The 13,012-nt window shown below is 44.4% G+C and overlaps 1 protein-coding gene across 3 annotated transcripts in view; it reads right to left on the reverse strand.

Annotated features, from left to right (window-relative positions):
• Nucleotides 1-13,012, reverse strand: part of banp (BTG3 associated nuclear protein) — a 218,101-nt gene that overhangs the window by 43,346 nt on the left and 161,743 nt on the right. The gene's annotated exons all lie outside the window — the stretch shown is intronic.

Here is a 13,012-nt window from a genome sequence, read left to right on the forward strand (position 1 = left end):
TTGACATTCCAAGTTGTAAAAAAACAAAGGAATTTCCTACTCACGCAGGACACAGTCTACGTACGTTGAGGCAAATAAAGGGTCTGATAATTGAATGGATCTCCATAATGCTTGGGCGAGAATACCTCAAATAGTGGTCTTTTCCTACTGCACCTTGACAACAGCTGCCCCAAGATTTCATGCGTCCCTCAGCCCTGGATCTTGAATTATGCCAGTCTGCAACACTCAGTCGAGGTCAACATTTTGCAATGGACAACCCAAAAAAGGTTCTGGTAGAACAAAGAGTGCCTTTCATTGAGTTGATGACCTTCCACGACCAGTCGATATTTGTCTTGGTGTATATTCCAAAGTACAGACCATTGAACACAGAGCCCTGCATCACAGAGCTGCTCAGACCAAACCTCAAAAGAAAACTACTGCATCTCTCTCGACATTCGTTATGTAGACACATTCCAGAGGAGGTGTGAAACAGTCTACTTCCACCACCACCCCCCCACCAACAAAGCCACTTCGGGGCGGCACATGGTGGTCGAGAGAGTTCCAACATATACTAAGGATCTCACAGGTAGTGCCCTTCTTACTGCTAGCCAAGCTATATCTTGGTTTTGTTGAAACGTTGTAGCAATGAGGCAATGCAACATTCTGCTCAGGGAAGTATCCAACTGGATCAAATCTTTCATTTCCCGGTGTCTCAATGAAGCTATGTGCTGACCACTGCTTGATGGACTTGTGGTCAAAATTATTTTCCTTTCCAAACTTTCCCGCAGGCAAATGGAATACATGTGGAATGGTGCAGCTACTTGAAGGGTTCCGCTGCAACGAGGCCAGGCCTATCCTTTGTAACACTGGAGTCAGGTAGAACCTCAGTAAGCATTGATACTTATTGTTTGTGTACCAAGGATCTTCACAAAGCTTAATGCGGCCAAACACAAAGGTGGCCATAAGGATGAGGGCAGAAGTGTGCACATTCATCCCCGACTCTTATTCAGAGCTTTAAATATCTGTAAGATGGCTCAGGTGACAGCAGTGGTGCAGACTCTTGAGCCACGTTAAATAACAGAGTGCACCTCACATTTAATGATTCAGTTTTTACCCACAATTGAGAAGGAGCAGTGCTCCTGTCTGCCCAGTTTCTGCTTCACTTTGGGAGGTATGCTTGTCACAAGTTTCAGCACACGCAAAACACTCAGAATCATATGCCCTACACCTTCTGATAACCTGACCTGGTGAAAGGGATAAAGGACCAGCTGGCCCAGTTGCCAAAGAACAAAGTGTCACTCTTGTTCGATTACCTTGGCTCCCAAGACCATTTCAAACTAGTTGTAAATGTGTATGTGCACTGACATCATAACAGAGCAAAAAACAGCACTATCATCCATGGACCAGGAAATTTGACCTGCAGGCCTCTGCCACTGGGAAGTGGTCATCCCTCTCAGGCAGACATACTTCGTATAGATTTGGCAAAAGGCTCTATACAACACACAAACAAGGCAGCAGAGAGTGTGCAGCCCTGCTCAATTTCTGAACTGATCAGGAAGTTATCTGATTTCTATCTACTGACTGAGATTGCACCACTGATGGTGTATAACAATTGGATCAAATTGTGGATTCTCTCCCCAAGGCCCATTTTGGAGAGCACATCCCTTATGCAGGTATGAGATACCCTGTCAAAGACCTTCTCCTTGTCCAAGCTGACAAGGTAGGTGCCCATCATTTCCAGAGAGGAGGGTACCCTATGAGAAGAGTTGAGCTGCCCGAGACTGTACTCACTAGAATTTAGAGCTGGGATAAATGGGTGTTTCTCTGGTTGGAAATCAGTGGTGAGTGGGGTGCTGCAGGAGTCAGTGTTGGGCCCACAACTGTTTACGATATATATAAATGATTTGAAAGAGGAGTCCGAGTATAACATAGTCAAGTTTGGTGATGACATTAAATTGAGTGGAAAGGCAAACTGAGCAGAGGATGTGGAGAGTCTGTAGAGAGATTTAGATAGGTTAAGTGAGTGGGCAACGGTGTTGGCAGATGGAGTACAATGTTGGTAAATATGAGGTTATCCACTTTGGAAGTAAAAATATTATTAAATGGTATTATTTATGGACAGAGTATTATTAAATGGTAAAAGATTGTACCATGCTGTTGTACAGAGGGAATTAGGAGTGTATTGCTAAAAGTTGATTTGCATTTAACAGGTAATCAGGAAGGCAAACGAAATATTAGCTTTCATTGTTAGAGGGATTGAATTTAAGAGCAAGGAAGTTCTGCTGCAATTATACAAGGTGTTTGTGAGGTCACACCTGGAGTATTGTGCGCAGTTCTGGTCTCCTTACTTGAGGAAGGGTGCACTGGCTTTGTAGTTCACCAGGTTGATTCTGGAGATGTGGGGGGGGTTACTCTATGAGGAGAGGTTGAGCCACCTGGGACTGTACTCGCTGGAATTTAGAAGAATGGGAGAGGATCTTATGGAACATATAAAATTATGAAAGGGATAGATAAGATAGAGGCAGGTAAATTGTTTCCACTGGTGGGCAAGACTAGGACTAGGGGACATGGCCTCAAGATGAGGGGGAGTGGATTTAAGACAGAGATGAGGAGGAACTGCTTTTCCCAGAGACTAGTGAATCTATGGAATTCTCTGCCAAGGAAACAGCAGAGGCAGTTTCATTAAACATGTTCAAGACACAGTTGGATGGTTTTTTGCATGGTAGGGGAATTAAGGGTTATGGGGATTATGCAGGTGGAAGGAGTTGAGACAATGGATAGATCAGCCATGATCTTAATAAATGGTAGAGCAGGCTCGACAGGCCAAATGACCTACTCCTGTTTCTATTACTATGAAACTATACAAAATGGAAAAGGAGAACCCATGGGTTTTTGCCAGCTTGGCATGTTTTGCTCCCACTCCACTGACAAGTTCTCAGCTTTCATATGGACCATGTGCTTGTTCAGGAAAGCTGCACCTAGCCAAAGTTTACTCTGAACCTGACCTCACATCAACCAGGCACCTTACTCATGCAGGGCCATTTCCATGGTTCCTACACCAAACTTCATCCCACGAAACAAAATATCTCTCTCACTTAGTGGAGACTTGTGTCTGGCATTGGAATTCCTGATGCCATTTTACCCCCCCCTCTCCAACATCCCCAGGTCCAGATTTAAAGTGGTACAGAGTCTTCTCCCCATGAGAAACTCTGCTAAAGCTATCCCAGTAGTTGCATTAGGGGTGGTTCTACAATCAAATAGGAACTGGGACAGTTGGTATCTAGTGTAGGCCGTAGGCTATTTCTTTATATCTGCCTTCAAAGTTTGGATCGCTCTTTCTACAAGACCACTGGATGATGGATGGACAGAGCTGGCCTTATATGAATGCCATTAACTTTCTGAAATACTCAAATTCCCGGCAGGTAAATGATAACCTGTTATCTGTGACCAAAACTTCCAGGAGCCTGTGTATTGCAAAAAGATTTGTGCGGTGTTTCTATCATTCCCATGTTTGGTGAATGAACTTGATGCATGTCCAACCACTTCAGTGGGTGCCCACTATGACTAAAAACATTGAGTCCATGAAAAGACCTGCAGTTGATGTGCAACCGAGTCCAGGGATTACCCAGTTATTCTCCTGAATGTAGGGGAGCTGCTGGTCGTAATGTGTGTCCTTGTTGGCACTCTGGACACTGCCCCACCAACACAGCTGTGTCTGTATTCAATCCTGACCACCAGACATACCATCTCGTCATCATCGTCATTTTTGGCAACCCTAGATGATTGTGGTGGAATTCAGCCAGTACCCAGCAGCGACCCTTGCTTGGGACAATCACTTTTGCTCCCCATAATAGTATGCCATCCTGTACTGTCATCTGGTCTCTCTGGGTCCAAAAAGATTTTAATTCTCGTTGCGACAGCCCTACAGATTCCCTCATCACCAGCAGCTGTTTCAGTTTTGTCAGGACCAGATCTTTCTGCACCCTTACCAGGTGTGTCCAGAAAATGTAAAACCATTTCAGATTCTTCCAGTTGAGGTACCACCAGTAGTGTATCTCCCAGTCGGAGGGTGCTCAATGCATCCACATTCACCACTTAGCCTGCCAGACAGTGTTCCAAATAGTCATTATACGCACTTAGTATTACAGGCCACTGCTGAATTCAGCCTGAAACTATGGGCGGCATTGCCTTGTCCTCTTTAAGTTGTCCTAGCAGGCATTTGTAGTCTGTTATTATTACACATTTACATTCGTAAAAGTATTGGTGGAACTTTTCGACTCCAAATATGACCACCAAATCTTCCTTCTCTAATTGGACATATTCACACTCTGCATAAGCTAAAGTCCTGGATGTCTATACTATTGGGTGTTCCTCTCCATTGGGCTACCCATGAGCTCATACTACCCAATACCGTATCGGGAGGATCATCAATACCATATCTTTCTTGGGATAATAATCCACCAACACCTTAGAGGACAATAGCTGTTTCTTCACTCCTCTGAAAGCTATAACTTGGCTAACAACCAAGGCTGACCCTTTATTTAACATGTTGATGCAAAGGATGGAGGCCAGGTTATGTATGAACTTTCTGTAATAATTCACCTTTCTAAGGAAGGACCTAAGCTCCAGTACAGATGTGAGAGCCAGGGCACCTTTGATCGCCCTCCCTTTCTCTTCCAATGGGTCTTGTCAACTGAATTTGAATGTTGACCAGGAAGCAATTCCGTGATTGTGCAAGGCCTGCCTTGTGCCATTTGCCTTATTGCCAAAAGTAGAGGCAAAATCTGGAAAGCGAAAGAATCGTCAAACCAGCCCAAGTAGATCACTTGGGATGCGTGAAACATACATTTTCCCTGATGAGGTATACGCCCACTTGTGGGAGACATCGAAGGACAATGTCAAAGTTCTCTAAGTATTCCTTAATGGTCTTCCCAATTATTAGAACGTCATCTAGATAAATGGCAACGTGAGTTGATCTTGTAAAATGTTCTCATTGACCACTGAAAAATTGCACAGGCTGACAATATCCTAAATGACAGACTCATATTTTGGTACAAACCTTTACAGGTTTTAATTGTACTATACTTCTGGGAATCCTCATCTAACCACAATTGCAAGAATGCATGGTTCATGTTCAGCTTCATGAAGGCAAATTCCCTGCCAGCTTTGGTTTAAATCCTCCATGCGAGGGATTGGGTATCTAGCAGCCGCAGTAAGTGGTTTACCATTTGTTTCAAATCCCCACAAAGACAAACTAATCCATCAGGCTTCAGTATCCATGTTTCCCATTCCTCAAACTGGGCTAGACAATTGACAATAGGTGCAGGAGTAGGCCATTCTCCCCTTCGAGCCTGCACCACCATTCAATATGATCATGGCTGATCATCCTTAATCAGTATCCTGTTCCTGCCTTATCTCCATAACCCTTGATTCCTCTATCCTTGAGAGCTCTATCCAACTCTTTCTTAAATGAATCCAGAGACTGTGCCTCCACTGCCCTCTGGGGCAGAGCATTCCACACACCCACCACTCTCTCGGTGGAGAAGTTTCTCCTCATCTCTGTCCTAAAAGGTCTACCCCGTATTTTTAAGCTGTGGTCTCTGGTTCGGCACTCACCCATCAGCGGAAACATGTTTTGTGCCTCCAGAGTGTCCAATCCTTTAATAATCTTCTACGTCTCAATCAGATCCCCTCTCAGTCTTCTAAACTCAAGGGTATACAAGCCCAGTCGCTCCAATCTTTCAAAGTAAGGTAGTCCCGCCATTCCAGGAATTGACCTCATGAACCTACGCTGCACTCCCTCAATAGCCTGAATGGCAGGCAGCCCACTGGTCACTGCCTGCAATTCCGAAATGAAGCCGTTTATCACTACTCTTTATTTCCTGGCAGCCAACCAACTTTCAATCCAAGTTAGTACTTTGCCCCCAATACCATGCGCCCTAATTTTGCTCACTAAACCTCCTATGTGGGACTTTATCAAAAGCTTTCTGAAAGTCCAGGTACACTACATCCACTGGATCTCTCTCGTCCACCTTCAGAGTTACATTCTCAAAAAATTCCAGAAGATTAGTCAAGCATGATTTCCTCTTCATAAATCCATGCTGACTCTGACCTATCCTGTTACTGCTATCCAGATGTGTCGTAATTTCATCCTTTATAATAGACTCCAGCATCTTTCCCACCACTGAAGTCAGACTAACTGGTCTATAATTTCCTGCTTTCTCTCTCCCACCTTTCTTAAAAAATGGTACAACGTTAGCCACCCTCCAATCCGCAGGAACTGATCCTGAATCTATCGAACTCTGGAAAATAGTCACCAACGCATCCATGATTTCTCGAGCCACCTCCTTCAGTACCCTGGGAAGTAGACCATCAGGCCCTGGGGACTTATCAACCTTCAGACCTAACAGTCTCTCCAACACCAATTCCTGGCAAATATAAATTCCCTTCAGTTCAGGTCCTTGAGCCACTGTTACCTCTGGGAGATTGCTTGTGTCTTCCCCAGTGAACACAGATCTGAAGTACCAATTCAATTTAGATTAGATTTACAGTGTGGAAACAGGCCCTTCGGCCCAACAAGTCCACACCGACCCGCCGAAGCGCAACCCACCCATACCCCTAACCTAACACTACAGGCAATTTTTTTTTTAAGCATGGCCAATTCACCTGACCCGCACATCTTTGGACGGTGGGAGGAAACCGGAGCACCCGGAGGAAACCCACGCAGACACGGGGAGAACGTGCAAACTCCACACAGTCAGTCGCCTGAGGCGGGAATTGAACCCAGGTCCCTGGCGCTGTGAGGCAGCAGTGCTAACCACTGTGCCACCGTGCCGCCCTTTCTTCTGCCATTTCTTTGTTCCCTGTAATATATTCCCCTGTTTCTGTCTTCAAGGGCCCAATTTTAGTCTTAACCATTTTTTTGCCTTTCACATACCTAAAAAAGCTTTTACTATCCTCCTTTATATTTTTGGCCAGCTTATCTTCGTACCTCATTTTTTCTCTGCGTATTTCCTTCTTAGTAATCCTCTGTTCTTCTTTAAAAGCTTCCCAGTCCTCTGTTTTCCCACGTATCTTTGCTATGTTATACTTTTTCTCTTTTGACTTTATATGTTTCTTAACTTCCCTCGTCAGCCACAGCCACCCATGCCTCCTCCTAGGCTCTTTCTTCCTTTTTGGAATGAACTGAACCTACATCTTCTGCATTATACACAGAAATAACTGCCATTTTCCTCCACTGTCATCCCTGCTAAGGTATTGCACCATTGAACTTTGGCCAGTTCCTCTCTCATAGCTCCATAGTTCCCTTTATTCAACAGAAACATTGTCACTTCCGATTGTACCCTTTCCCTCTCAAATTGCAGATTGAAGCTTATTGTATTATGGTCGCTTCTTCCCAATGGCTCCTTCACTTCGAGGTCGCTGATCAGTTCTGGTTCGTTGCACAATACCAGATCCAGAATTGCCTTCTCCCTGGTAGGCTCCAGCAACAGCTGTTATAAGAATCCATCTCGGAGGCACTCCACCAAGTCTCTTTTTTGAGGTCCAATACCATCCTGATTATCCCAGTCTACCTACATGTTGAAATCTCCCATAACAACTTTAGGAACATCTTTGCGACAGGTCAATTTCAGCTCCTGATTCAACTTACATCCAACATCCAGACTACTGTTTGGGGGCCTGTAGATAACTCCCAAGAGGGTCTTTATACCCTTAGAATTTCTCAGCTCTGTCCACACTGACTCTACATCCCCTGATTCTAGGGCTAGTTTGATGATTTCTTCGCTTTCCAGATTCCTGTCTCTACTTTTGCCTGTAAGGCAAATGGTTCAGGGCAGAATTGCTTCCTGATCAATATGCAAGGCTGCTTTAATAGTCCCTGAAAAACTTCCAGGCAATTAGTTAGAACTTCACTCAGGCAGTCATCAAAAAAAAAATATCGAGCCAATCAAGGTGAATCTTTCTCAAAGTATTTTGTCCCATCAAACCTGGTCCTAAACCTTCCAATACAATCACTGGTAACTGATGTAGCTGCTTCTCATAAGAAACCAGAATCGAAGTGGTACCCTTAATCTATAAAGGCTCCCCAGTATAGGTTCTCAATCTAGTCAAGGTATTGCACATCCAGAAAGAATTTTGTAAAAGACTAGTTCCGTGATCACTGAAATGGTCATGCCCAGTATTGATTCCATTAGTACCCGGTGACCATTTATCTAGACATTTGTTTTGATTGGAAAGAACAAATGCTACAGATTACAGCAGGTCAGGGAGCAGCCATGGAGAGCAAGCCAATGTTGAGTCTGAAAGACTCTTCATTAGTTTATTTTGATTGGTTCAGATTTGGATGTTGGTAAGCAATTTAATTGTTCCAATCCAGACATAGGAGGATACCAACCTAGTAATTCTCTTACTCAGTTCAGGCCCAGTAGGTCTCTTGAGCTGTCTCGAGTTTGTATACCAGCAGCAACTACAATGGCTTGCCAGCCTGGATCCTGAAGAAAATTTTAACAGTTTGGCTGAGGCTTGTTTTGGGATTTTGCTGTGGACTGACCTAGAGATCTCAGTCCAGGATATTGGGTCCTGAGTGAGGCTAAGCAATTTCCTTGGAGGAGAAAGTGAGGTCTGCAGATGTTGGAGATCAGATGGTGGAGGGCATCTCCTCCACTTCCCACTCCTCCGCCCTTGAGCCGCATCTCCTCCACTTCTGGCTCCTCCGCTCTTGAGCCATCGACGATGCCCTCCACCGCATCTCCTCCACTTCCCGCTCCTCCGCCCTTGAGCCATCGACGATGCCCTCCACCGCATCTCCTCCACTTCCCGCTCCTCCGCCCTTGAGCCATCGACGATGCCCTCCACCGCATCTCCTCCACTTCCCGCTCCTCCGCCCTTGAGTCCCGCCCCTCCAAGTGCCACCAGGACAGAACCCCACTAGTTCTCACCTACCACCCCACCAACCTCCGCATACAGCGTATCATCCGCCGTCATTTCCGCCACCTCCAAACGGACCCCACCACCAGGGATATATTTCCCTCCCCTCCCCTATCAGCATTCCGCAAAGACCACTCCCTCCGTGACTCCCTCGTCAGGTCCACACCGCCCATCAACCCAACCTCCATTCTCGGCACCTTCCCCTGCAACCGCAAGAAATGCAAAACTTGCGCCCACACCTCCTCCCTTACTTCTCTCCAAGGCCCCAAGGGATCCTTCCATATCCGCCACAAATTCACCTGCACCTCCACACACCATCTAATGCATCCGCCGCACCCGATGTGGCCTCCTCTATATTGGGGAGTCAGGCCGCCTACTTGCGGAATGCTTTAGGGAACACCTCTGGGATGCCCGGACCAACCAACCCAACCACCTTGTGGCTCAACACTTTAACTCCCCCTCCCACTCCACCAAGGACATGCAGCTCCTTGGACTCCTCCATCGCCAGAACATAACAACACGACGGTTGGAGGAAGAGCGCCTCATCTTCCGCCTGGGAACCCTCCAACCACAAGGGATGAACTCAGATTTCTCCAGTTTCCTCATTTCCCCTCCCCCCACCTTGTCTCAGTCGATTCCCTCAAACTCAGCACCGCTCTCCTAACCTGCAATCTTCTTCCTGACCTCTCCGCCCCCACCCCACTCCGGCCTATCACCCTCACCTTGACCTCCTTCCACCTATCACATCTCCATCGCCCCTCCCCCAAGTCCCTCCTCCCATCTTTTTATCTTAGCCTGCTGGACACATTTTCCTCATTCCTGATGAAGGGCTTTTGCCCGAAACGTCGAATTCCCTGTTCCTTGGATGCTGCCTGACCTGCTGCGCTTTAACCAGCAACACATTTTCAGCTCTAGATTTTGACCCTATCTACCACCCTCTGACAAAAAGAACTGGAAATAATATCACCCACCCAAAGAAACACAAATAGAAAGTGGGCTGTACAACCAGCACTTCACTGGAGGCTCACTGATATTACCTAGTATGATGATCAAATGTCATTTCCCCTCCTCCCACCTTGTCTCAGTCCCAACCCTTGAACTCAGCACAACCTTCCTAACCTGCAATCTTCTTCCTGACCTCTCCGCCCCCACCCCCATTCCAGCCTATCACCCTCACCTTAACCTCCTTCCACCATCGCACTTCCAATGCCCCTCCCCCAAGTCCCTCCTCTCTACCTTTTATCTTAGCCTGCTTGGCACACTCTCCTCGTTCCTGAAGAAGAGCTCATGCCCGAAACGTCGATTCTCCTGCTCCTTGGATGCTGCCTGACCTGCTGCACTTTTCCAGCAACACATTTTCAGCTCTGATCTCCAGCATCTGCAGTCCTCACTTTCTCCTAAATGATAACTATTTACTAAAATACATTGATTCGAGCTACAGATAAATGATTATGAACAAACATCATAAAACTCTACTAATTAAAACTCTAATCCACATACAAACGCCTCTCCAGCACAGACAGGTAGGAAGAAGAAGTATGCCATGGGCAGAGGTAAAGTCTGGAAAGATAATTCAATGGACTCTACTCACAGGAATTACAGAGATTGTACTTTTAGCTTGTCAGGACACTTTAAAAAGTTTTAACTTACTGATTAAGAGCTACGGCTTACAGCAACTGAGAAAAAAAATAAAGTGGCTATAAATATAGTCACAACTGCTCTTTCCTTCCAGAGGTTCAATGGTTGCTGCCTAAACATTCATAGCCCAAATCTTGAAGTCAATCACAGTTAATGGCAGGCAGAAGGCCTTTGTCATCAATAACTGGTCAGTAGTTCACAGACCAATCAGCTCCTTGTTATCAGTCAACTTTCATACACAATCTCCACACTCCAGCTCATCTGTAACTCGGTTTCCACTACTGCTTAAACAACTAGTTACATAAACATCCTCGAATATTCAATGCACAATAAAAAACAGGCTAAACATAACTTTGTGACAATTCAGTGGCTTTTTTAATGTAAGCTACCCATAACAAAAGTGCTCAAAGGATTTTGTAGCCCACTCGGATACAAAGAAAACTTCAAGGGAACATTGGTCAATGACCTCTGGCTTTGGATCCGTTCTAGCTCCCTCAGGACAAACCAAAGTTGGAATACAGATGTGAAAGGTGGTGTTAGAACCTTGTAAAGGAAGTGATTCATGCCTGATTCAGTATTGGTAAGGGATGCCTCTTGTCTTTACCAAAGATGGTGAGCAGCACATTTCAGGCGAGAGATTATGTTCGCATTCCCCCACCTAGGTTATGTGACACAATTGAACCCTCAAGATGTTTTTTGGGAAAAGAATATAAATTTCTTGCTGGGGTCAGTGAAGACATTGATGAGAATAGTGTCCATGGCAAAAGACGCCTGATATCTTACTCCTATGAATTGCTCTTGCAGCTGCTACAGATCCCTTGAGATCTTTTCTTAGCTTCTTTAGTATTTTAATCATTAACATCTGGTATCTCATACTTGTAATCATTTTGTAAGTTCTTAAGATGAATAGTTCTTTCATTGGTTGTAACATAATTGAATTTATGTAGCACCTTCAATACAATAAAACATCCCAAGGTACCACACAAAAGATACTATCAAATGAAACTGACAATGACCCACACAAGGAGATAGCAAGACAGATTTCCAAAAGCCTGATTGAAGAAATATGTTTTAAGGAACGAAGAGGCAGAAACATTTAAGAACAGAATCCCAGAGCTTTGAGCCAAGGCAGCTGAACATACCCTTCGATTGACAGAGTAATTAAAATTGGGGAAGCATGAAAGTCCAAAATTGCAGGGCGCATGGACCTGAAAGGCTTACAGAGCTGGAGGAGGGTACAAAGATAGGGAGGAACTTTAAAACTAAGATGATATTTTTAAAATCAAGGCAATAAGATTAGAAAGCATAGGGTGATGGGTGAACTTAGACTAAGAAAGGATGAAGGCTGCATTGTGGAGGAATTCAAGTTTATAGAGGGCAGAAGATAGGAAGCCAGCCAGGAATACACTTCAGTGATCTAAACCACAGATCAAGGGTTTCCACAGCAACTGAGTGAAGGCAAGGGCAGAGCTGGCTGATATTATGCAGACACCCTTGATGATGGAGCAGACATCTGCTCAGAAGTTTATTTCAGGATCAACAAGACACTAAGGCCTTTATGAAGAATGAACTACATAGAAAGCAGTATTAATACTGCAGACAGATTAACTTGATCATATTTGTTCAGTTACTGAAAATATTGCTTCAGATAGGCAAACATGGTTATACATAGCCAAACTCACATACCACATGGAAGGATCATAAAAAATGCAGGGTACCCAACAAGATTAATACCTCATGAAATGAAGTTAAGAAAAGCAAACAGTATAAACTTTTTTTGATAATCACTACCTACTTGAGCATGCCAGGCCATAAGTTTTCAAATGCAACCAAATAAAACAGTACGCAGTTTGTGGTTGGGAATTTGAGTGAGATCCGTAATTCAAAATGAAGTTTCTTACAAATAAGGTCTACAAAGCACAACTTAACTTCCAGAAATCAGGTACAGTTCTTTAAATCGTATGGGGGGAGAAGTTTGAATTGCTAACTGTCTCTAAGTTTCCATATCTTGAGCTGATTGAAAAATTAAGGCTATATCTCTCATTGGAGGGTGTTTGGGTGGGCCAATGTTGCTCAAGATGGTTAGTTCAAAACTCCATAATGCACATCAAAATTTGTTAAGAAGGAATTGAAAGCATTGCATAACTAGCATTCGTTATCACTGTGGTAAACACAACATCTGGTTATCCTATTCGCCACATGGAAAAATTGTAAATCTGAACCTTTAGTCTAAATGTACTCAGTTCAAAATACTGTAGAGAACATCTGCTGGTAGAACAAATAGTTAAGGGTGAAATAAGATCGAGACGATATATGAAATGATCATATTCTGTCTCAAACTCTTTGTGTGGTATGAGAGCAACAGCCAATGTATCCTTGTATTATAAAGTCAGGCAATTTGCCAAAAGATGAATCATTTTTACTTAAAATATAGTCAGTGCTGTGATGCTGCCCTCTAATGAACTAC

This window comes from Hemiscyllium ocellatum, chromosome 17 (assembly GCF_020745735.1).
Source record: "Hemiscyllium ocellatum isolate sHemOce1 chromosome 17, sHemOce1.pat.X.cur, whole genome shotgun sequence".
Lineage (NCBI taxonomy): Eukaryota > Metazoa > Chordata > Chondrichthyes > Orectolobiformes > Hemiscylliidae > Hemiscyllium > Hemiscyllium ocellatum.